This window comes from Muscardinus avellanarius, assembly GCF_963383645.1.
Source record: "Muscardinus avellanarius genome assembly, chromosome: 8".
Classification (NCBI taxonomy): Eukaryota; Metazoa; Chordata; class Mammalia; order Rodentia; family Gliridae; genus Muscardinus; species Muscardinus avellanarius.
Window position 1 is genome coordinate 90,598,613 of NC_137794.1, and position 25,523 is coordinate 90,624,135.

At 41.7% G+C, this 25,523-nt stretch overlaps 1 pseudogene across 1 annotated transcript; it reads right to left on the reverse strand.

The window, feature by feature from the left end:
* Nucleotides 1-19,867: 19,867 nt before the first annotated feature.
* On the reverse strand, nucleotides 19,868-24,708 carry LOC308266112 (glyceraldehyde-3-phosphate dehydrogenase-like; annotated as a pseudogene). The gene is made up of 3 exons: nucleotides 24,623-24,708; nucleotides 21,585-21,661; nucleotides 19,868-20,916 (listed from the first exon to the last, which is right to left on the reverse strand). The product of its transcript is annotated as a glyceraldehyde-3-phosphate dehydrogenase-like (transcript).
* Between the last annotated feature and the right edge of the window lie 815 nt (nucleotides 24,709-25,523).

Consider the following 25,523-nt stretch of genomic DNA (forward strand, 5'->3'; position numbering starts at 1 on the left):
GAAGTCAAGAAATTTCCAAGTAAAGTTTTATGAAAAAAATCACCAATTTTCAGTGAATGCTAATGTAACCTTGAAAATAAGTGTAGACATGAGTAGCTCATCTATCTTGTGCTTTCATTGGAGAGCTATTGTAAATTGGATAAAATCTTCTAGGTTCTTTTGGGGGGGATGGAATCATATAAATTACTAAATTTATACCGCACACCAAAGATCTAATGATATTTGCCCAACAATTCCTCCCTTCCAAGAATGTCAGAGCATTTCATGACCTGTAGATATATATATATATATATATATATATATATATATATATTAGTTAGCATTTTTAATTGAGCATTTCAATGTGTTTATTGTGGTTTTTACTTTTGCATGTTATTTGTGTGTTCACACTTGATTCTTCGGCATTAAAAGCTTTTAAGGGCAAGAATTCTTATGCATTTTTATGCTCCTTGTGATGTTCAGCACATTGGTTTGACATAGCAATAATTAGAAAATATTAGCCAGGCATGATGGTGCGCGCTTGTAATCCCAGCATTCGGGAGGCTGAGACCAGAGGATTGCAGTTCATGGACAGCCTGAGCTACTTAGTGAGGCCCTCCACAACTCAGTGAGACCTGGCTTCAAAATAAAGAGTAAAAATTAAATTAAGGCAGGGGGTGTCACTTGGAGGTTGAATGCCCCTGGATTCCATCCCCAGACCCGCAAAAAAAAAAAAAAAAAAAAAAAGATTTGTTGAAGAAATGAATGGCTCAAATGTTTGTGATCGTATGTTTGTGATTGTGTGTACACATATACACACTTATGGATCTCAATATTTTAGAGCTGAAAGGTACTATAATTTATTGTATATTTTGTTCTGAAAAAATGAGTAACATTACCCACACTTTATTTTACATTTTATTACTACTGCTTAAATATAACTTTGAAGCTGGATAGGGTGGCACATACCTATAATCCCCCTAGTTCTTGGGAGGCTGAGACAGGAGGATTTTAGGTTTCAGTCCAGCCTCAGAAACTTGGCCAGACCCTCAGCAACTTAGGGAGAAGTTATTTCCAAATAAAATGAGGCTGGGGGTGTACTCCCTGGGTCAGTCCCTAGCAATACATGTGTGAGTGCACATGCACAGGCACACACATACAATACACACACATGACATATATATGGCTTCAAAATGTAGAAGTAAAGAAAAAAATTAAGCTTTAGACTTGCAGGTAGAATATTACTTCCAGTTTAAAAAAAAAAAAAAAAAAAACCTCCTTCCACTAGGATAAAAGTAAACTAATAGCAGTATGTTCTATCATTTATTTTATTTTATTTACCAGAATGGAGATATTAGATCTTTCTATTTATCTTCTTATATGAGAATTTGAGGAAATATTGAGTATATTTGTATAGAAGATAGTGCTTAATTAGTACATGAGTTTGTACAGGTTGAAAGTTACATAAAACCTTTGTGTGTACCTGATGATACTGGACAACTGGTAGAAGACTGTGGTGATAAAAATGTGATATATACTGGTGATAAAATGTGAGATATATGGTTTTATGGCACACAGCTTTATGTGGAAATTAGTGTAAGAACTTTGGAAAGGACATCACTGCCCTCATTTGTGTCTCCCTAACACCTCTGTGCTGCACAGGAGTTCAAAACCCAAAAGCTCAGGACAATCTGTGCATGGTGCAGATTTTCAGGTCTAAGACTGAGCTAAAGCAGAGCTGTGATTAGAGCCAGAGGGAGGGACACCAAACATAAGCAGGTTGATCAGGAGAAATTCCAGGGCAGTTGAGGCCAACAGACTCTGGAAGAAAATGCTGAGAAGCCGGGAAGTGTAGCAACCCTTTTGGACAAAGGGTTCTGTATACTAGGGAACTACCTAACAGGGAAAATGTCTGTCCAGGCTTAGGGGGCACATTGTTAGGAGCCTTGTCCTTGTGCAAACATCCCAGAGTACTCAACAAACCTGGATGGTATATGTCAGTCCCTCAATGCGGCTTCATTGTGACCTTTTATTTATTTATTTATTGGTGGTACTGGGGTGGAACCCAGAGGCTTTCTACCTCCAGGCTATACTCACAGACCTTTATATTTTATTTGGAAACGGTCTCACTAGGTTGCTGAGAGCCTCACTAAGTAGCTGAGGCTGGCTTCGAACCCGTGCGATCCTCCTGTCTCAGCCTCCCAAGCGTGGGGATTACAAGCATGCACCACAATGCCCGGCCTATCGTGACGTTTTGATCCAATCAGAAGACACAGGAAATGGATGAGGCTGCTGCCTACCGTACTGTAATACAGTCAACTTCTCTTATCAGTATAAGGAACATAATCTAAATAATGATAAAAGCCAGGTGTCACGGTCCATGCTTGTAATCCTAGTCCTGAGACAGGAGGATTGCCGGTTTGAGGCTAGCCTCAGCAATTTAGCAATGCCCTCTGCAACTTAGTGAGAACCTAATAAATAAAAATAAAAAATAAAGATAAATAAAAAATAAAATAGGGCTAAAGGTATAGAGAATGCCTCTGGGTTCAATTCCCAGTAATACACAGACACACACACACACACACACACACACACACACACACACACACAGATAAATGTATAGTATAGCCAGGTGTGGTGGTGCATGCCTGCAATCCCCGCACTTGGGAGGCTGAGACAGGAGGATCACGCAGGTTCGAAGCCAGCCTCAGCTACTAAGTGAGGCTCTCAGCAACTTAGTGAGACCCTGTTTCCAAATAAAATATAAAATAGGTCTGGGAGTATAGCCCGGAGGTTGAAAGCCTCTGGGTTCCACTCCTAGTACCACAAAAAAAGTATAGTATAGAAGTATATACATCAGTAATAAGTATTGTTTGATTTGCACAATTGTGTGTGCTATACTTTTATAGGACTGGCAGCTCAGCAGGTTTATACCATAATCACCACAAACGGGTGAGTAATTCCTTGTGCAGAAACCTTATGTCGGCCAAGGCATCAGTAGATGATAGGAATTTTTTGGCGTCGTATGGTCTTACGGGACCACCATTGTATATGAGGTCCCACACAGACTGGGTGTCTCATAACTATACTACAAATAGATGCCTTTGAAATCTTAGCTTTTCACTTTCAGCCTTCTTCCTGGGTTTTATATTCATGATATCTAGCATCGTGCTCAATATCTCTGGGTTTTTCATACGAATCTGAAATTTGCCATGCCCGATTTAACTCTTCACCTCCCCTAGGTCCCTCTTCTGTTTTCTTCTCCTGGTTACGCCACCATTTATGGATCCCTCAAGGAAGCAACACTCCAAGAAGGTCCAAGTAAGATAAAAAGAGCAGAAACACACATGAGAAGGTCAGGACATTTTGAGAAATGAGAATAAAAGGGTGTTTTTTTTGGGGGGGGGCAGAGGATACTAGAGATAAATCCACTGACATTATACCTCTGAGCTACATCCCCAGACTTTTAAAAAATTTATTTGAAATGGAGTCTCACTAAGTTGCTGAGGGTCTGGCTAAGTTGCTGAGGACCCAAGATTAAACCCAAGATTCTTCTTTCTCAGACTCTCAGGTTCTGGGATTACAGGTGTGTGAGAAAGAAATTCTGACCAATGTTCATAGAATTCATTGGCCACAGAATTGTTGGCAGGTTTTCATTATCTCCCAAGTGGGAAAGAAATCGAAATGGATATCAGAAAATGCTGCAATAAATGAGATTGATTGTCTCTTCTGGGGCCAGGGAAGCTCAACTTGTCTAGAGACCACAACTCAACCATACCGAGGAATCTGACTTTCAGTCAATAACTGTTAACCTCACATGAACCTTCAACATGACCTGGCGATTCTTCTCTTTAGTGGATTCACTCATCAGCTTTTCTAGACCATGTTTACATATATTCTCTGCTGTCCTTAAATCTCCAACACTTTTCTCTTATTCTTCCTCTTAGCTCACTTCATGGCTGTACAATGAAACGTTTGGAAAAGAAGATTCTAAGCCGGGCGTGGTGGCGCACGCTTGTAATCCCCGCGCTTGGGAGGCAGAGACAGGAGGATCACGCAGGTTTGAAGCCAGCCTCTCTCACTGGCTTAGAAGACCCTGTTTCCAAAATAAAAAAGTAAAATAAAAAATAGGTCTGGGAGTGCAGCCCAGAGATAGAAGGGTTTCCAGGAGCCCCAGTACCACCAAAAAAAAAAAAAAAAAAAAAAAAAAAAGAAGAAGAAGAAAGAAAGAAAGAAAGAAAGAAGATTCTAAAGCTCTCCCATAACTTCCTCCCATTCGTGTCCCTCCTATAGCGTTTATCTAGGGTAAACTCTATTCCTGAGCCCAGCCAGCCCTTCCCCAGGGCAGGGGTGCCTCTCCATCCTACCTACTTCTTTCCTATTTTCCTTTTTAGTCAATTTCTCTATGAGCATCAAACATATTATTTCTCCTTTCTTAAAAAAGAATCCAGGTTCACCTGCACTCCTTTCTCCAGTACTGCCTGATTTTTATTTTTTCTTGACAGAAAAATATCCTTGGAAGAGTGGTCTGCTGTTGCTGTCTCTCTGTCCTCTCCCATCAAGATCTCTCTTGAACATATTCCAGGAAAGTGTTTGTCCTTGGATTTCTCTCAAACCACTGTTCACAATTCATTTAACTTTGCTAACTCCAGTGGAGTCTTTCTGCAGCTTAGCTTTTCTGACCTAGTAAGCACTCTGACCAAGCTGAGCACACTCTTCATACAACACATTCCGCAAACGCCTCTCAGGATACCATGCTCTCCTGAGTTTCCCATCTTGCTGATTTTTTCCTTTTCAGATATTCTTTGGTCCCTAGTCACTATTCCTCTCTCTAACATTTGGAATACCCTGGACCCATTCCTTGGCCTACTCAAAGTACTGATTCTAAGAATAAAACGTGGGCCTCTTCCTGACAATGAGAGGGCATGAATGTGCTTACTCTCCTCAGGGCTTGGCAAAGCCCCTGCTGCTATTGGGATCTAGTCTTCAGGAACCCCAGGCCTTTGGTCTGTATAACATGCTGTCCCCTTATATTGATGGTAAGCTGAAAATCAGTCTTGTCAAAAAGAAAGTGGCTGATGCCATGAATACTCTAGCAGAGTGTCATAGGTTAGAAGATACAGCCAATGAACACTCAGGGGCCTAATATTGGATGGCATTTTTTTCATGATTCAGGGGCCCAGGTACTGCTGGAACAACTCCTCTAAGATAAAGGACTAGTTGTAGCTCAGATTTCCTACCATTAGAAAGAAGCTGTACTTATTTGATGTACATCTTTAAATTTTGGAGGGAGCAGTCCCATCTCAGAAATAGAGTTAACTCATATTTAATTTTCTCATTAATTTTTTGAAAAAAAATTGAAAATACCTAATAGTGAAGCAGAAATAAAACATAAATAAATCTCACAGATATTGTTGGTGAGTGAATGAAAGGCAATTTTGAAAAGCTTTGCCATTATTTTGTAAAGCCCTTTGGTTCTGCGTTTCTTCCCCTGGCAAAGGCAAGGTGTCAGGCACACCCAGAAATGTGTAGAAAATGTTGCCAGCACTTTTTATAGTAAATAAAAAGCAAATATATAACATGAATTAAATGTGGCATATTTATACAATACACTATTACATAAGTCAAATGAATGGATAATGGCATTGCAGCAAAATGAATAAATTTTATTGATAACACTGAGTGAAAGTAGGTTTTTAGACATTAAATACAGTATTAAAGTAAGAAAAACAGTATATTCAGAATACACATAAACATTATAAGAGCATTAAAATGACTCAGTAAGTTTCAGGGCAGTGGTTAAAATGGATCGAGGAGACAGGAGGACAGAATGGAGAAGATGCATTGGTTCTTAAAAGTTTTAAACAAAATTCTAGTTTCCATGTTAGATGGTAGGTTTATGACATTTATTACATTATTCAATACAAATTATTTGTGTAAATAAAGGAGCTTTGCATTGACCATTGATACAATGTTTCATGACCACATGGACCAAGTGTCCAAAACATTTGGCCCCTTAGCAACATCGTAGCAACATCGTCTTCTTGGGCTTCTCTATCATTCATGATTCTCTGTCTATCATGAACTAAGCACTGTTATTCTTCCTGTACTGAGTGAGTAATATTAGACTCTACATTTGACTTACAACAATTAGGAAAGAAGATAGATGAAAGAAATATATTTCACATAGAAAATATTGCACCAAGTGTTGTTGATAATATCTTCTTTTCTTTTTTTGTCACTGAAAGATGAGAGAAAACATTTATACCTTTATGTCATGGACCTTCATTTAAATACTTAGTATTAAAAAATTCCCTTAGGACGAATTCTCTTTGGCCCAGGTCTTCATAAAAATTAATATTCTAGCCTAATGCTACAGGGTTTTGTGAATACTTTTGTCCTTTTTTTCATGTATTCTTTAAAGTTAGGAAATACATTATGCTCTGATAAGTAGATATCCCAACAACCTAAACATTTTTTCCCTGCATTAAATAAAAAGTGTAAAGAATTATGAATGTAAAGAACTATGTATACGCAACTTTGAAAGAACCAAAAGCAATTATACAAAATAAAACAAACAACAAACATGTTTCTTCAAATCATGCTTTTTGAAATGGTCTCAGGCCCTATTCGCTAAAGAAGCAAAATTGTCAGTGTCAGTGAAGATCTAGTCTGTTTATAATTGGGTCATGTTTATAAGAGTTGTGATTTTATCAAGCCTTGGAGAATTAGGCCTCTCTTTGCAGTGAGACTGTGTCAAGCATAATGTCCCTCTTAGACCTGTAGGATTTCAACAAAAGGATGAAATCCCTTCCCTTGTCGCACTTTATTCTCTTGTCACCATTAAAGCAATATTTATTTTCCTCCCCCTTGCTTCTTCCAGGCCTGTAGTAAATCAAAAAAGTAAACTCCCAGGTTCATTGTGTGAGAGGCTTACTTCTAGGCCTCTACAGTTGCCACAGTAACTAATTAGAAATTTGCATCTCTAAGAGAATTATTTAATGCCCATGTGTAAGCCCTTTATTCTTTGGGGCTTGGCCTTTTGCTAGGAAGCTCCTGGTAGAAGTTGGGCCTCGAGGTCATACTGTACAAGCTCTGAACGTAGGTGGCCCTGGTGTCCTCTTTTTATCTGGATGATTCATACCCAGGGAAAAAAGGGTCTTGCCAGGTCTTTGTTGAACGGTGGGCATCTGAAAGGCTGTACTTGATTCATTTAGGCACCATTTGTTTTAACCTGTAACTTCTTTCCCACTGCTCATTAGCTAACTTTTGTGTAATTGAGTCATGCATGTTAAACAAGTAGAGTTGAGTTATGCCAACAAACCCACCAAGGGGAATCCCTTGGTGCATGATAGAGAAGCCCAAGAAGACGGTGTTGCTAAGGGGCAAAATGTTTTGGACACTTGGTCCATGTGGAATCATGATAAGAAAATGGACAATTTTCCTAGGAGCTCCTAGTATTCAAAACCCGAGGCTCCCCCAGTGCAGATAGAAGAGAGAAGCCCTCCTGTGGTGGAGACACAAATAAAGGGGCAGAGGAAAGGCTGGGTACTCCTGAAGAACTTGCTCTGAAGCTGAGAAGACGTTGACTGCCTTCAGAGCCACCGTCCTGTGCTGTTTTATACTTTTTTATTTTTGGAAACAGGGTCTCTTAAGCCAGCAAGGCTGGCTTCGAACCAGCGCGATGCTCCTGTCTCTGCCTCCCAAGCGCGGGGATTACAAGCGTGCCCACGCCCGGCGATGGAAATGGATTTAATTAAAGAGAAGAATGAAATGTTCTAGCCTGGGCTATATCTAATAGAACAGAAAAACAAAACGAAGCAAAGCAAGCTAAGCGTGTGTGTGTGTGTGTGTGTGTGTGTGTGTGTAATGAAATATCTTTTAAATTGCTACTACAAACTTCTGGTGTGAAAGAAGATGATTGTTTCACTAGTGACTGGGAAAACAGACATTCTATTTATTATTGATGGGAGAGTAAATGGTACAAACTTAAAGTCAGGCAATTTGACTTTATCAGCATGATAGGAGTACGGAGCTATCTAGTGCATTTGTTCTAGGAATTTATCCTGTATAAAATGATATATGTACAACGCTTCATGTCGCTTTATTATTTCTAATAACAAAGACTGAAAATGATCCAAAAGCATATCAGTTAGTGATTAATTCAATGATGTATGTTACATAGTTACATATATGTTACATTGTACATGTTACATTGTACATATGTTACATTGAAATGCTATTCAGCTGCTAAAAATGAGGACACTAATATGAACATAGGTGATAGCCAAGGTTTATAGTCTGGTTAATAGAATCACCAAGTGAAAACTGTGTGCATCAGATGTTATAATTTTTATAAACAACATAAAATATACCCTAGTTTGCTGGATACATATAAAACATTTCTTGAAGAAAACACAAAAAAGCTGGGCACATTGGTTACTTCTGGAGACCGGGATGGTTGGTAAGCTGAGAAGGAAGGGGACATTTATTCAATTCACTTAAGTTGAAATTCATATAACATAGAATTAATCATAATAAAGTTAGCAAGTTAATTTCATATGCTCACAATGTGTGTGAGTCACCTCTACTGAGTTTCAAAACATTTCCATCATTTCAAAGTAAAATTTCTTACTCATTAAGCAGTCATTCCCACCCTCTGTCCCCTGGAAAGCACTAATCTTTGCTCTGTGTTTATGGATTTATCTGAGTATTTCATACAAATGTATTATACAAGGTGTGACCCTTACAGCCTGGTTTCTGTCACTTAGCTTCATGTTTCTAAAGTTAAGTTTTTTCTTGTAGTGGTGGAATGAACTCTTTTAAAGAACTATATACTCAAATACTGAAAATATTAAAAATTAAACTGTCTTCTTCCTGAAGACCATAGAAACTAAAGGAGACCATCAGCTTATTTCAGAAGTGTACATTCTGAACAAACCTTACGCAGAGAAAAATACTTTCTCCTTGTGCAACACCTCATAATCCTCTTCCCATCTGAGCTCTTTCTTATCATCATAGCAGTAACGCCAGGTGGCAGGGGAGCCTATTTGGAGAATCCAGGTTTACCTTGAGTGATTTTTTTTTCTCTTATTAACTTGAAGATATTTGTCTTAAATGGTGAACTCCTGTTAATTCACTGTGAAACTCAGAAACTTGTAAAATTTGGCCCATAAGCTTATCTTCCTTAGTATCAACACTATTTCTCTGTTCCAATATCTTATATTTAACATAGTTGGGGATGGCCTTTAATCTTTGATTCTCTTATCTCAGACTCCCAAGTGCTAGCATTACAGGTATGTGCTACCACACTTGGTTCCTCTACAGGTAATTTTAAAAAAGCTTCCCAGGGGCCTCTGAGGCCGGGATCGGAGACTGCTGAGGGGTTAGGCCAGTGCTGGGGCCAGCGAGGCGGGCATCGGAGCCTTCCATGAGGCAAGGCCACTACTGAGGCATCCGAGGCCGGGATAGGAGCCTGCCAAGGGGTTAGGCTGGTGACAAGGCCAATGGCTGGCATCAGAGCCTGCCATGAGGCAAGGCCGCTACTGGGGCCTCCGAGGCCGGGATCGGAGCCTGTCGAGGGGTTAGGCTGGTGCTGGGGCCAGCGGCCAACATTGGAGCCTTCCGTGAGGCAAGGCCGCTACTGAGGCCTCGAGGCCGGGATAGGAGCCTGCCAAGGGGTTAGGCCGGTGACAAGGCCAGTGGCCGACATCGGAGCCTTCCGTGAGGCAAGGCCACTACTGAGGCCTCCGAGGCCGGGATAGGAGCCTGCCAAGGGGTTAGGCTGGTGATAAGGCCAATGGCCGGCATTGGAGCCTGCTGTGAGGCAAGGCTGCTACTGAGGCCTCCGAGGCCGGGATCGGAGCCTGCCTTGAGGCTAGGCCGGTGCTGGGGCCACCGAGGCCGGAATCAGAGACAGCTGAGGGGTTAGGCTGGTGTCAGGGCCAGCGAGACCAGAATCATGGCCTCCCATGAGGAAAGGCCACTGCTTGAGCCCGTGAGGTCTGGATCAGTCCACCGGGTAGCCAGGCCACTACTGGGGCTGTCAAGAGTGGGATCGATACTTGCAACGCAGCATGCACAGAGAAATATCGCAGAAAATAAAAACCAGATGTTTTCCCTAGGAGGAAAGGGGCAACAGGAAGTGGTCGAGCTATAGAAAGGGCCCTATAGTGAAGCAATTAAGGTGACCATTCAGAGGGGAGGATGGAGCCTCTTTAAAACATAGGAGGTACATAAACAAATGTATCAAAGTTAATCACCAAACAAGCATGGGATTGAGGTGGGGGAGGGGAATGGGATGGGGGCTGGATGAGGGTTAATTGGATGATGTGTGCTTGTATATCCTCTCAAGTCTTGTATTCCAATGTGATATATGATTACAATGCACCAATAAAAATAAATTTTAAAAAAAACCTAACCAAAATATAAAATAAAATAAATCATAGTTGCCCTGTGCACTGTTAAAAGACAGATATTTTGATATCAGATAAAATATTTTGAGATATGATACAGAGTCCTATACTTATAATGTACAGGACTCCACGGTGGTTAGCCTCAGGACCCTAAAAACATCTGAGACTACATGACTGAGGTTATCCTCATATACTATCTCCTGCCTACCCTGCATAAAAGTCCCCTCAAAGATTTTTCTCCTTGAGGGAGCCCACATTCTCCCTTGAATATGTATTTTCTACTTTCCTAAATAAAACTCTGTAAAAAAAAAAAAAGCTTCCCAGGAAATTGACTCTATTGTGCAGCAAAAATTGAAAACCACTGACCTGTGGCTTTGAGGGTAATTTATTCGGCATTTATAGGATGTTTTTCTTCTTGAAAAAGCTAACTACCTCAGTAGTAAACAGCTTAGTCCTGCAAAAATGCCCTGGGTGTCAGAGATGGTAAGAGTGACTTGAGCTGGTTCAGGAAGAGCTGATGGTTGAGGTGCTGACCATTTGTAAAGTCCAGTGTCTGACATTCGGCCACCCCTCTTCCAAAATCGTTTACACATTGAACATTAAAACAAACCAATCATCTTACATATATCATGGATTTCTCCTCTTAACCATCCCACAGATATGATTTTATACTTATAATTAACTGAAGGAGACATGAGGAGGGGCAGTGAGGGAGGGTGATACTGGCTCACCCCCTCATGATCCTAACCATCACCTCTATTTCCATATTCTGGGGCAGTTCACAGTAGAAAGCAAGAGCCACCTCCTGGCCTTTCCCGACATCTGAGCCAAAGACAGTTGATGTGCTTTTTCACCTTCAAACTTCTACAAGGAGGTCTCAGAATATACAGCAAAAAACAATAGTGAACTTCCATTGAAGTGAATAAAAAGTGTTTTTTCTAATGGATTAGTCTAGTACATGTGACACCAGTAACAGCAGAGGGATAGATAATAGATATTGTAGATTTGAAAAGAAATTTATAGCACAAGTTTTACATCTTTTATGGGATAATTTAGGGGGAAACAAATTTCTCCCTTTGAATATGCAATGGTCCACAATGTAAAATATTCATATTTGTATTATTTTAAGTGACAGCAAAATTGTTAGTTTTATTTTGTTTCTGCTGAAATAAAGTTCTATCTCTGAAGGTACTTTAAAACATCAGACAATCAGGGCATGGTGGCACACACTTGTAATCCCAGCATTTGGGAGGCTGAGACAGGAGGATCACGGTTCGAGGACAGCCTCAGCTACTTAGTGAGGCCCTTTGCAACCCAGTGGGACCCTGTTTCAAAATGAAGAATAAAAACTAGGGTTGGGGATGTATCTCGGAGGTAGCACGCCCCTGTGTTCCATCCCTAGTACCACAAAAAATTAAATAAGTAAAAAATAAAACATCAGACAAGCACCAAGTTATCTATCAAGATAAAAGACGTAAACATAATCAGAAAAAATATGTCACTTTTAAGACATTTTCATGACTCCAGAATCCAGAAAGTCCCAAGTTGTATGTTATCCTTAGTAAATCTTTGTTATCCATATTAAAAAACAGAGAAAATTTCCAAAGGCAATTTTTTTCCTCAGAAGCAAATTGTATTTCCATTTAACTTTCAACATTTACTGTTGATCCACAAAGCAAATTGTGTTTCCATTTAACTTTTAACATTTACTGTTGATCCACAAAGTTCTTCAAGATTCCAATTTCTATGATTCTGTTAATTACTACTATTGATACTGCTGGGGAGACCTTGCAGGGAAACTGCAACCTCCCCCATCACAGCGAAGTCAGATAATTCTTGGCGTATTTTCATTCTAAAGCAAAGAATCCCATTTGAGTTTTCTAACTTCACTCTTCCTTCTTCTCTGATGCCTCGCTTTTTGAAAACCTCTAGAGCCCTGATCAACCCATGGGGCCATTGCAATATTAATGTGAGGCAAATATTAAAAAAAAAACAAGCACAAGAATAAGAGAAAAGCAAACTCCAGCTCCATCCACTTCGTGTGTACAGAAGAAATTATACTGCTCCTTCTTATAAATAAGGGGTTTGCAATGTGTTGTTCCTTTCCTGTAGGGGAGGGGGGCACTTATTGATGCTGCATCTGTTTTGTCAGAGTGGCAGCTAATGGAGAAAGTTAATTGTGTTGGTTGTAAGGCCACCTGTCACACACATGCCTCATTTCCATACTAATGGTCCAGCAGTGGCAGGCAGCGCGCTCTCTGCAGTAACAGCTACTGCCTCTTTGGAAACCTGGGCCAAATGTGCCTATGCAGCAACTGTACGCCTCTTCTGCTGCGGATGCCTCTAGTATTGTGTACATCAGGGTTCAGATTAACCCCCTGCTGGCAGCTCCAAACTGGACTGCAGGGAAAGTGGGGATGCTGTAAGTGCTGCTCTGGGGTGAGGACCACGTCCATCCATTGTGAACCTGCCGGGAGAGGCAGCTTTGGGCCTTGAGTTTTTAAAGAATAATTCTCTGTGTGGCCATCCCAGCCCACAGGGCAGGAGGTGAGGAAAAAAGAGAGAGTGGGCGTGAGCTAAAATCCTCCAGCCTCTGCTTCTCCTTTAAGAACGGCCTCTCTATATTAGTTGTAGTAATTTCGAGGCTTTTTCTCCATGAGCATCTTCACTACCTTCTGTGCCTTTTCAAATCTACATGTATGTGTAGAAAAACCTGCAGGTTTCGCCCCCTTTGACAAGGCAAAGGTCAGTTCCAGAGCTCTGAGTGATAAGATTTCCAGTTCTGTTGCCTACGTTGCGCCAAACATCTTTAACTGTTACGGATCTCCCCGTGGGTAGTGCTCTGTCTAGCAGCACTCCTTACAAATCGACTCTCAGGCATGGTTGAGGACTCAATGCCCCTGAGAGGAGGTCAATGAATATTTTAGTGGAAAACTATTAGATGCAATTCAAGAGAGGTGGCGATCTCCTCACTGAGACAAGCCAATAAAACAGAGCAATTTCTTTCCAGATCCTAACTTTGAGGAAGCAGAAAAATTCCAGGTTCAGTTTCTTTGGGATCCTCTTGTGTATGGCTCTCTGTGACCTTACACAGCCATCATAAAGGGATGTGGCGCTAAGCACCAACTGTTACGGGGCCAACTCTCTTAGAGAGATGGGGAACACACGGGCCGGCTGCTTACATTTTTAATGGCTAATTTTGGTGGAATTGGTGGTCATTTTAGGTTGGGCTCTTTCCGTTTTGGTCTCAACACACCTTCTAAATGGAAGTCACAGTCATTTGGAAAGACTGTTCAAAGTCAGGCAGGTAGTGGCTCTAAGTTCATAAGTAGAAGGTCACAGCTGGGACATTTGTTCCAGGATGTGACCAGTCAGTGTTGCTCAACCAATATGGGTGTTCCGTACTCTGAAAGAGCCCTAAGGAGGCCCAGAAGCCAGTCCCCAGAGGCTGCAAAGTTCAAGGGCATCTTGTTCCAAAGGGTAGGTAAAGCAATTTGAAAACTCTATAGGGAAAATTTTTGACTAATCTCTGTTGGGTCTAGATTCACAAACATGCTACAGAGGTCTTGCAGAACAATACAGAAAGAAGTTTTGGTCACAGTGAGGACCCAGAACAAGTACTGTAGAAAAGCATGGTACTGGAGCCACTGTGAATCCAGGGCCTGCAAACTCAGCCAGGCCTTGGACACTGCCCAGAAGGCTTTTGAAGGTCCTGAATCGACAGCTCCCTCCTCCTACCATAACCATTTCCAGAGCTTATCACGTTCCTCCAGCTTCCTACCCAGAAGATAGCTTCATTTTGTATTTTACTAAGAAAATTAGAACTGATGAATTCTCTCCCAACCTTTGGCTCCAAGCTACGCCAACAAGGCTATCCACAAGCACAGCCATCTTTATGCCAGCCTTCTCTTTTTAGTGAAAAAAGAAGACTTTCTTTCTCCTCCTTTTCTCCCTCTCAATTTCCTTCTCCTCCTCCTTCTTCTCCTCCTCCCCTTCTCTCCTCTCCATCTCTCTCTGCACCACACATGTAGACACACACACACACACACACACACACACACACACGCGCGCGCGCGCGCGCGCTCGCACACATGTGCACACACAAGTGCATGCATTACAGACCAGCCCAAGGGCAGATATGAATACTCCTAGGAAAGTACAAATCTGCAAATCATGGTCTCTCAATAGTTGATAGAGGAGACATATGAGTTGACTAGCAATTATGGTTGTCCCACAAATACCACATATGGAGTTGTGGGAACACATAAGCAGGATGTGTTATCAGGTAAAAGGTCAAGGAAGACTTCCTAGAGAATGAAAAATTTGAGTTAAGTTCTGAGATGGAGAAAAAAGGAAATTTTAAGGCAGAGAGGAAACATGAAATATATATGAAAGTATTTAACTTGTCCTAGGATTTAAACACACTTGGGATTTGGTAGCAAAGAAGAAAGCTTGTATGAAAAATGAGAGAATAAAGAGGTCACCAGCGGCCAGTCATGAAGGGCCTTACGTGATAAATCAGTGAACTTGAATCCTACTTTGTGTTTTTTGTAGAGACATTGAGGTGTGTGTGTGTGTGTGTGTGTGTGTGTGTGTGTGTGTGTGTGTGATAAAACACAGGTTAACATGTGCTAGACAGGTGCTCTACCACTGGACAACACCTCAATCCCCTATATGGAGGGATTTTGTGTAGGGAAAGGAAGTGAAGGCATTATGGAGGGTGAGAAGGGACTAAGGCTGAAGTCAGAGGATAAGTCATTGCATCTTCCAGATGAGGAATTTTGAAGAGTGGTCCCAGAAGAGGAGAGGAAACCACCACAATGCAGGAGAATTGTCAGACTTTGGTGACCAGATACTGGAGGAAGAGGATAGGAAGGGGAGAATTAAAGTGGCTGACAAATGACTGGATTGGGCAACTCGGTGGATGGTGCTAACATTCTGAGAATACAGGAGTCAGAACAAATTTAAAGGGAAAGGTACTTAATTTCCTTTGGACCATACTGAACTTGAAGGGCTTGCAAGTGAGTCTGTTTAGCAAATAGACTGCTGCATGAGCTGAGTGGGCTGGCCCGGGAATTCTCTGCGATGCTGAGGGTGGAGGTCATTGTGGGTAGAGCTACCGAAGCCAAGTGTGTGACCTGAGATGCAGTGAGGGCCAGGGACACCTCTGACTGGCATTGATAGTGAAGGAGAAAGAGGTCACAAAGAAGAACCAGAAAGAACAGTGGCAAGTCCCCAGAGAAGTCAGGAAAGCAAAAGGGTTGGGGAGAAGAATTTTAAGAAGCAGACAGTAGCCAAGAGTGTCGACCATTATAGAGTCTAAGTAGATAAAAACCAGAAGGCGACTCCACGTCCATCAGCATTTAAACTACTGGGACGGGTGCTTCACAGGGACTGCATGATGGCAGAGGGAGGTGAGGACAGGAAGCCACCAGCCCTGCTCTACAGTGTCCAGCCAAGTGCGTGGTACCTAGCAATTGCTTAATACGGGGCCGTTAGTACCACTGTCCTCTCGGTCGCCATATGTCCTCCAATCCTTCTAGCTCTGCTTTGCAGTGCTTCCTACCAATCCCCACTCTCTTCTTAGGTTTTCTTTCCTTTTCATTTCCTTTTTCCTATATGCACATAATAGTACTTCCTGTTTCCATTTTCTATCTTTAATTTTATTGCCAAGTTAATGACGATCATCATCATCCTTCTGGCAAAATCCCTCAGATTTTTGTTGATTTTTAAATTTTGTATTTATTTACAGTGCTGGGGATGGAACCTGGGGCCTCACACATGTTAGACAAGCACTCTACCACTGAGCTAGATCTCAGCTTCCAATTTTTGTTTATTAAAGGACTCCAGTGTCCTCCAATTCAAAAAATTTTTTGACAAGATGACAGAAATGGGGCTTAATGATCAGAATTGACAGAAGAGTCTAGCATTAAAATTGCTAGTGAGGGCAGGTCATGATGGAACATGCCTGTAATCCCAGTCCTTGGAAGGCTGAGACAGAAGAATCACAGGTGTGAGCCCAGTGCACAAACCTGTGCACTGGGCTGGGTGTGTATAACTCTGAGGTAAAATACCCTTGGGTTCATACCACCCCAGTACCACAAAAACAAAAAACAAAAGCAAACTGTTTAGGTCAGGAGACAAACATGCAGCTAAAAGGAGGGAACGCTCATGGGGTGCTGATATTCAGGAAACTAATTGACCTCTAATGTTGAGGCCAGCTTTCAGGAAACCTTCCAGGGCTCCCCACTGCCCAGGGCACTAATTCTGCCTTAAATGTTAAATACCTGTGTTCTATCAGCATTCTTGCAGCTATAATCTAAAAGATTGATCATGTAACTTAAAGGAAAGAAAATTGATTTCTTTATGGTTCTGGATTCACTCTATTAAAGGCTAGGAACCGAGAATCTCAGGGCATGGTGGCAGAAAGAGAGAGAGCAAGAACATGGGCTGTTCTCATGTCATGGATGCCAGAAGCAGAAAGCAAGAGAGAAAGAGCAGAGGGAGAAGGAACCCTTTAAATAATCCCCAAGGTCGCACTCCCAGGGACCCACCCCCAGCCATATCCTGCTGGCTGAGTCACAGACATGCATGCGCGCGCACGCGCACGCATGCACACACACACACACACACACACACACACACACACACACACACAGAAAGGAGTGGAGGTAGAACTGAAGACTCCTTCCTACAATTGGCAGGCTTTAGCGCTTGCTATGCTTAGAATAAAAAGCTTGTATTTTAATAGGTAGGTTTGGGCCAATCATATGTCTTCTCTGGGACCCTTAATTCTTAGCAGACAAGATAAACACTGTTCTACCTCTTGAGAACTGTGGGAGGCAGCTCTACTTGGAAGTGGCTTATCCACTGGAAGAAGCTGTGCATTTAAATGCACATGCTTACTGAAATGTATTTTCTCACATGGTCATGTGTGGTTATTTTTATAAAGGGGATGTTTATTTTGGCCTCTAAGACAGCTTAACATCCTTGAAGACATCTAAAAAACAATTTTGGCAACCTCAACTCTAAGGGTGACTTGCTGAATAATCTGAGAAGTCACTGCTTCCATCCTATGAGGTGGCTGTCCTTTGTGGTCAAGGTATACTTTTGATTTCAAGAGTATTAAAATGAGACCCCCCCGAAAGTTTGCCTCAGGTCATCAAAGGAAGCCTCTCCTTGGACTGTACTGGCTGGCCCAGTTTTTGCATAAATGTTACAGAAAATTCCTTGTGTGGGGAAGAAAGATTGTTCTCAATGGAATGTTGTGCAAAAATGTGCTTACAAGAAATTGAAAGAGCTGGGTGTGGTGATGTGCGCCTGCAATTCTACTACTTGGGAGGCTAAGACAGGAGGATGGCAGATTTGAGGACAAAAACATTAAAAAGAACAAAAGAAAGAAAAGAAAGAAGAAAGGAAGGAAGAAAGAAAGAAGAAAAGAAAGAAGAAAAGAAAGGAAGAAGAAAGAAGGAAGAAAAGAAAGAAAGAAAGGAAGGAAGGAAGGAAGGAAGAAAGAAAGAAAGAAAAAAAGAAAGAAAGAAAGAAAGAAAGAAAGAAAGAAAGAAGGAAAGAAAGAAAGGGAAAGGAAGAAAAACTGGGATTTAAGTCAATGGTAGGTAGAATACTTCTCAAGCATATACGAGTATGTATCCCCAGTACTAAAAAATAGAAAAGCCAGAATATGACAACATGCAAATCTGCCTGGTGATAATACCCTCTGTGCCTTGGACATGAGTCTAGCTCAGTGGCTGCTTACACATCAATCACTTGGAGGAACCATGGTAGAAACCATCCTCAGAGAAATCCAATGAACAAAACAGTGGTATCTGTAGAAGTGGTCTTAGAATAAGTGGGTTGTCTTGTCTATCTTGTCTATACTGAGGTTTAATTCCTTTACCAGAGCAGCTCATCTGCTTGCGGCACAGGCTGCGCTAACAAATCTCTGTGTCTGGGAGTCGGTGCACACAGGACAGGACACCCTGGCTAACTGGCCATGAAGCAGTTGCTGGCTGTTGTCGACTTCTCTTCCTGCTCTTTTCCTATAGAGCTAAATGGAATGTGGGTACAAATTGGAAACAACATAGCAGATTTTCTAAAATTTATTTTCCCTTCTAAAATGAATTTGCATTTTCAAATACTTGCTTTTGGCCTTAGATTTCATGCAATTTTGTTTATAGCACCAGAAATAGAGCAATGTGACTTTTTGTTCCTTTTATTACTCCAGTCTGATGCCCAAAGGGATGACGTCAAAATCATTAAACAAATGGCAGAAAGCAATCAATGCTCCCAAATAAAAGGTCACAATAAGGAAAGAGGAAAATAAAATGCAGACTATCACTCATTGGTTTGGCTCAAAAATCTTTAAATTTTCATCAATCCACAAGTAAAACGCTGAATGAGAGCCATGGCTTTGTTTAGCATTACTTGATAACCAGAGCACACCCATTTAGCAATGGAACGAGTCTGTTAACTTATAGACATTTTTGAAAACTCCTTTGGGTTAAAAAAAAAGAGGTACAGTAGAAAAAAAGCTAAGTATGAACTTAAACATTTCCTTTAGGTTGACCAGCAAAGACTCCCCAAACTTTGAAAACTTCAGGCTCAACTTGGCACATGTTCAGGGAACTCAGAATCAGTGCAAGAAGGAATAACAATGAATGAATAAAAAATAGGGGTATGTTTTAGGGACAAAAATAAGTACTTCCCAAAGTGTGGCCCTGGACCCAGGAGCCTTCAGCAATGTTGTTCGATGCACTTGGCTTCCCAGCTTAATTTGTAATACAACAGTCACAGGCGTGTTTGGTAAGGACATTGTTCCCTCAAGACTGGCTGGCAGCCTAACTAAATGAAGTCACTCTGTGTGCCGATGTGCATAGCAGTTGATTGGTGTAGGATCTGAATGAAATAAATATATATGCAATGTCCTTTTCAGAGGCAGCTGTCACTTGAATCTGTTGACACAAAATATTTGCTTTCTGTTACATATGCACTGGACTCTGTAAAATGCACTTAAGTAAATACTATACAGAGTGGAGAAGCAATGGCACTCAGCACACCTCAAATATCATTATTCAGGAAAATTCCCTATGATAATCACTCTTAGGTTGTGGTTGCCAGTGGGTGAAGGGCCCTCACACAGAAAATTAGAAGTAACTAATAGACCAATGGCTGTCATTATTGATGCTGCCCCAGTAGTTTGTACAATGTTTGTTGGTAGGCATAGTTTGTTGGAAAAACTAGAAATCTGGGTTCCCATGCTACAATTTTTTGGGGCTGGGTGCAATGAACTTTAGTGGTAATACATGACAGTAAGGCTCTCAAAGCCTCTCCCCCTTCTTCAGGCAGTCTGGGATGGAAACTAGGAGGAAGAGATATTCTCAATGTGTTGGGAGACAGAGTTGGTGTGGGGACTTCTCAGCAGCTGAGTACCTCTCTCCTCTTATGTTCTTGCTGGGCTGGTGGTCCAGGGGCTCTTACTCCTTGGAGGCCATGTGGACCATGAGGTTCACTACCCTGTTGCTGTAGCTGAATTTGTTGTCATACCAGGAAATGAGCTTGATAAAGTGGCAGTGAAAGCCCAGCATCAAAGTGGAAGAGTGGGTGTCACTGCCAAAGTCGCAGGAGACAGCCTGGTTCTCGGTGTAGCCCAGAATGCCCTTGAGGTGTCCCCGGGATACCTGCTTCACCACCTTCTTGATGTCGTCATTTTTGGCAGCTTTATCCAGGTGGCAGGTCAGATCCCTGACTGACAATTGGGAGTGGGCAAACAAAAGGCCATGCCAGTGAGCCTCCTGTCTAGCTTGAGGATGACCTTGTCCACAGCCTTGGCACCACTGGTGGACATAGGGATGATGTTCTGGACAGCCCCCTGGCTGTCACGCCACAGTTTTCCAGAGGGGCTGTCCACAGTTCTTTGAGTGGCAGTGATCACCTGGACCGTGGTCCTTAGTCCCTCCTTCAAGGCCAAAGATGTCGTGGATGGCCTTAGCCAGCAGGGCCAAGCAGTTGGTGGGGAAGGAGGCATTGCAGAAGATCTTGAAGGAGCTGTCATATTTCTCATGGTTCATATACATCATGAACATGCAAGCATCAGCAGAAGAGATGGGGATAATGACCCTTTTAGCACCACCCTTCAAACACACCACGGCTTCTCCATGGCAGTGAGGACTCTAGTAGTGGACTCCATGGAATACTCAGTACCAGCAGTGCTCCATGGTTCTGGAAGATGGAGATGGACTTCCCATTGGTGATGAGCTTTCTGTTCTCAGCCTTGATGGTGCCATTGAATTTGCCTTGGGTAGAATCGTACTGAAACAAGTAGACCAGGTCGTAAAGGTCAATAAAAGGGCCATTGATGGCGACAATATCCACCTCACCAGAGTCAAAAGCAGCCTTGGTGATCAGGTGCCCAATGCCATCAAATCTGTTCACTCCAACCTTCACCACAGTGTCTCGGGGATGTGGCCGGCCATCACTGGAAGATGTGGCTGTCTATTGAATGGGGAAGAGCAGAGAGCCCTGTCTAAGATTTTTTAAAGTGTTCTCCTCTTTCTACCGAAGAAAAATAAATTTTCTCCTATTATTTGAGAAATACATAATCATATAAAATATATTAAAAAGATAGCTTGTGAACACATTTTAATGTTTTTCAGTAAAATATTCTTTTTTTTTCTTTGTCAAAGGAAGATTAAGGTCTTTTCCATTTTGTTAGTTAAAAAAATGAAAAACTTTGTTCCCTCCTTTTCCCTCTGCTACACAGACACACACTACACACAGACAGGGGCTACTTAGATAGAAATGTTTTTGTTAGGTGTATGAAGCTGATGTGTGGGCAGAGTCAACTTCAGCCACTTCTCCTTACAGTTGATTGTTAGCCTGTGAAGAATAGAGGCCCATAGAGGTGGGGCTTATAACATCTACAGACTTAGAGGGATGAGATAAAGGACACTCTATGTGGTGCTTAGGGATTGTAGGAGTCTCTCAAAATATTCTTGCTCTCAGATCCTAAGTTTTCTGACTTGTTTTTACTTCTTTCTACTCCATCCTGAGCCTTTAGAAACTACAGCTTGAGTAGAGGGTTCTGTCACGCGATTTGGACTACACTTATGTCAAAAGGGAAGAACAACTGCCAAGACCTTTTTATAAAAAATCTTTTCTGTTCTGACTATGAGGAGGAAAGAACTAACTTACCTGACAGAGCAAAACAGAAGAGACTACAGGGGACCCAGGAGCCGGTGAGATGTGATTGTAGCTTCACATCTTCTACTCTAGTTGGGGAAATGATTAGTGATACCAGAATTCTGGACTGAAATCAACCAACTTTCCCTTCCCCTGAAATTTTTACATATGAGCTATCCTACAGCTCCAAAAGAGGGAAAGGCAGAGCATACTGTAAGCATTTGTTCACTGAATTAATTTTTTTGTGTGTGTGTGGTACTGGGGTTTCTGGAAACCCTTCTACCTCCGGGCTACACTCCCAGACGCATTTTATATTTTTATTTGGTAACAGGGTCTCTTAAGCCAGCCAGAGAGGCTGGCTTTGAACCAGCGCGATCCTCCTGTCTCTGCCTCCCAAGTGCAGGGATTACAAGCGTGCGCCACCATGCCCAGCCTGCCTTAATATCATGACTTTTTTTTTTTTTTTGGTGGCACTGGGGGTGGAACTCAGAGGCTTTCTACCTCCAGGCTATACTCCCAGACCTATTTTATATTTTATTAGAAACAAGGTCTCACTAAGTTGTTGAAAGTCTCACTAAGTAGCTGAGGCTGGCTTTGAACCTGTGCGATCTTCCTGTCTCAGCCTCCCAAGCGCGGGGATTACACGCGTGCGCCACCACACCCGGCATACTGAATTAATTTTTAAAAAATTAATTGTGTTAAAGGATAGTAAATTGATGATAAAAGACAAGGTTTCCATCTTTGTGTAACTTCTTTTTTTCTTATGCCACTGATAGGTATTTCAATTACAGGTAATAGGTAAACAACATTAATTAATGAGTGTTTGGTTAATATTCATACTGTTCTGTAAATCACAGCAGTGTGTGTGTGTGTGTGTGTGTGTGTGTGTGTGTGTGTGTGTATGGTACTGGAGACTGAAATCAGTGGTACTCTACCACATAACCACACAACCAGCCCTTTTTAAAATTTAGTGAGACAGAGTCTCACTAAGTTGCCTAGGTTAGTCTCTAGCTTGTGATTCTCCTGCCTTGGCCTCCTGAGGCCTCCTGAGTTCCAGGAATTACAGGCTTGTGCCACTGCGCCCAGCCAAATCACCTGAACAGTTAGAGAGCTTGGAGGCGCAACAGGAAAAGGAAGTGCCTGAGATGCCACAGGAGGAGGAATTTTTAGATCGCACCCCAGGAAGATAGATGCTGCTGAGCAAGGCGAGTTGGAAGTAGATGGGAATGTGTGCCTTGGAGTTAGCAGCACGCAGGACATTAGTGGCCTTGAGTTTAAGTTAAGTGGGTAGGGAAGAGTGCTAGAGTGTTAAGAAGGAAGTTAAGCCAGGAGGGCCTCTCTATGGGGAGAACCTAGATGCTCGGAGAACTAAAGGTCTTAAAGAGGCAATAAGAGATAGGAAATAGGTCACTGGGGTGTGATCAGAGAGCAGACTTCCTGAATTATTACAGGTCCATGTTGTGTCCACAGGAATGTAGTTTGAAGTCTGAGGGTGTAGGATGTGAGTCTCTAGCACAGAGGACAAGATTCTGAACATTAGGGTTTTATTTATTTATTTACTAGGGATTGGACCCAGGGATATTCTACCTCTGAGCTACAACCTCAAACTTCAAAAAAAAAATTTTTTTTTTAAAGTTTTGTGGTATTGGGGATAGAACCCAAGGGCTTTCTACCTCCAGGCTACACTCCCAGACCTATTTTATATTTTATTTGGAAATGGGGTCTCACTAAGTTGCTGAGGCTGACTTTGAATCTGCGCGATCCTCCTGTCTCAGCCTCCCAAGTACTGGGATTACAAGGGAGCACCACCGTACTCGCCTCCTCATCCTTTTATTTCTGAAATAGTGTCTTGCTAAGTTGTTGAGAGTCTCTCTAAATTGCTGAGGCTGTCTCCAAACCTGTGATCCTTCTGTCTCAGCTTCCAAGTACTGAGATTACAGATATGTGCCACTGTGCCAGGCTGCTATTAGGGTTTTAAATGAGCCTCCTTCATAAATTGAAAAGTGGAGAAGAAAGCTTTGAGCCTTTAAAGCTTTGAGGAGTTAAATCTTTATTGAAAAGGGGAAAAAGAATGAATGTTAGCAAAAAGGATGGGTAAGAAGTAGTGGTATAGACAGTGTATTTGAGCAAGAATTTTCACATAAGGATAGAAGATTCTGAATCTGAAAGAGATGGACAGTCCCATCCCTTTTTCAGTATAGAATATGGGGCTGGGGGAGATGAGCAGCTTGTCCTTGAGAGGTCCCAGGTCACTGTTATTTACAGGGGCAAGACAGAGTTCTTTCAAGGCTAGGGGCAGAGAAGCATCGGGGGGAACTTGAGAATATATATGGACCTGTTCCCTATGGAGCAAGAGTCCCACCAGGTAGAATAGATAATCTGGGGAGAGAAGAGAGGAGAAGGAAGTTGGTTTAGGATAGAAGAGGGTTATATATTTAAGGGGAGCTTAGCTCTTGGTAGTAATCAAGGAAAACAGATTATGTAAAGGCTGGCACTTATGGCTGGGTAGAAAATTTTTAAATAATGAGTCTTGGCCTTCTGATGAAATCCTGGAGTTAGAAGTAGAGACATCCACAGTATGACTTGGGAGTCGGTTTTGGCCTGGGTACTTACACATCCAAGAGTCCTCATGTCTTGTTTGAGTGATGACTGGACTGAGGCTTTGGCTCAGGGATGAAGTACTGTCATTGGGATGATGGTGAGGTCCTGCAAAACTACTTTGCAACATGTGCCCAGGGTATCTGAGTGGAGGATCTAACCTAGTTACGGAGTGATCTGAGAAGCAGGACACTGAAATCAGAAGTTCCTGGAGAAATTGTGTCCATTAGGTTTTTTATTCTTTAATTTGCACGTTTAAAGTCTTCAATTAGGATAAAAAAATGGTATTTCACAGCTGTCAATTTTCCTGCATCCTAAAGCCATGGGATTTGGGGCGATGTTCACAGTCTCATAAGGTGGTTGTCCAAGCATTTTTGTGCTGGAACTGATTGGCCAGCCTGGCCAAAGCTTTAGCTAGAAGCTACTTGGATAGTTTCTATGGAAACACCCACCTTCTCCAGCCTCCTTGATCTACAGGTACTTGACCCAGGTCAGGCCTCAGAGCTGGAAACACAATCAGAGATGCTTTCTTGGGCATCTCTCAAGCTCTTGTTTGTATCCTTTTGGGGGCCACCTTGAAGGCACACAACATCTGTATTCCCTGCACTATGGAAGTAACACAATGCTTTAAAGCCTCTCAGAAAACCTACAGGACAGTTAATATGATTTAAGCCTATATTTAAATTTTATGAGACTCATTTTCAAGGCTAATAACCCAGTTTACTGTGCACAATATCAAATGCAAATTTTATTACTGACTTGGTAAAAACCAAGACGATCGTCATTAGCATATCTCCCTGCATCACCCTATTTAGCCAAAAGGTGCACCAGGAGTAACAGTGGGGGTTTTTATATGTGTTGTAAATTACAGTTACTATCTCATTAGATAAACACATTTAAAATCAGGTTATCATTCACTTATATATCAGAAAGTTGTTTGTTCAATTGCAGCTAGTCTCATATTCTAACATATGGTGCATGAAATTCTTAGACTAATAAAATTTCAAGGTACAGGGAGCTGGTGTCTTGGAAAAAACTGTTTCTGCTCCACGAATGGCTCGATATAATCTGTAATTGCTTTGAAACAATTATGCAGCAGGCTGTTTTGTACTTAATAGTATTTACATCCTTGGTTTTATTAGCAACAAAATGTGAGTGGAACTTGTGAAAGAGAAATTAATTTTTCCACTAAAAGATGTAAACTTTTAAATGAAGTTGCTAGCAGATTGAGGAAACTAAAAACATGGGAATTGGTTACATCCTGACTTCTTTGCTTTCTTTTTATTATGATGCTTCCCGTTTCTCATTAATACACTAGACCATTTATGCAATTATATTTTAAATGGCTCATAA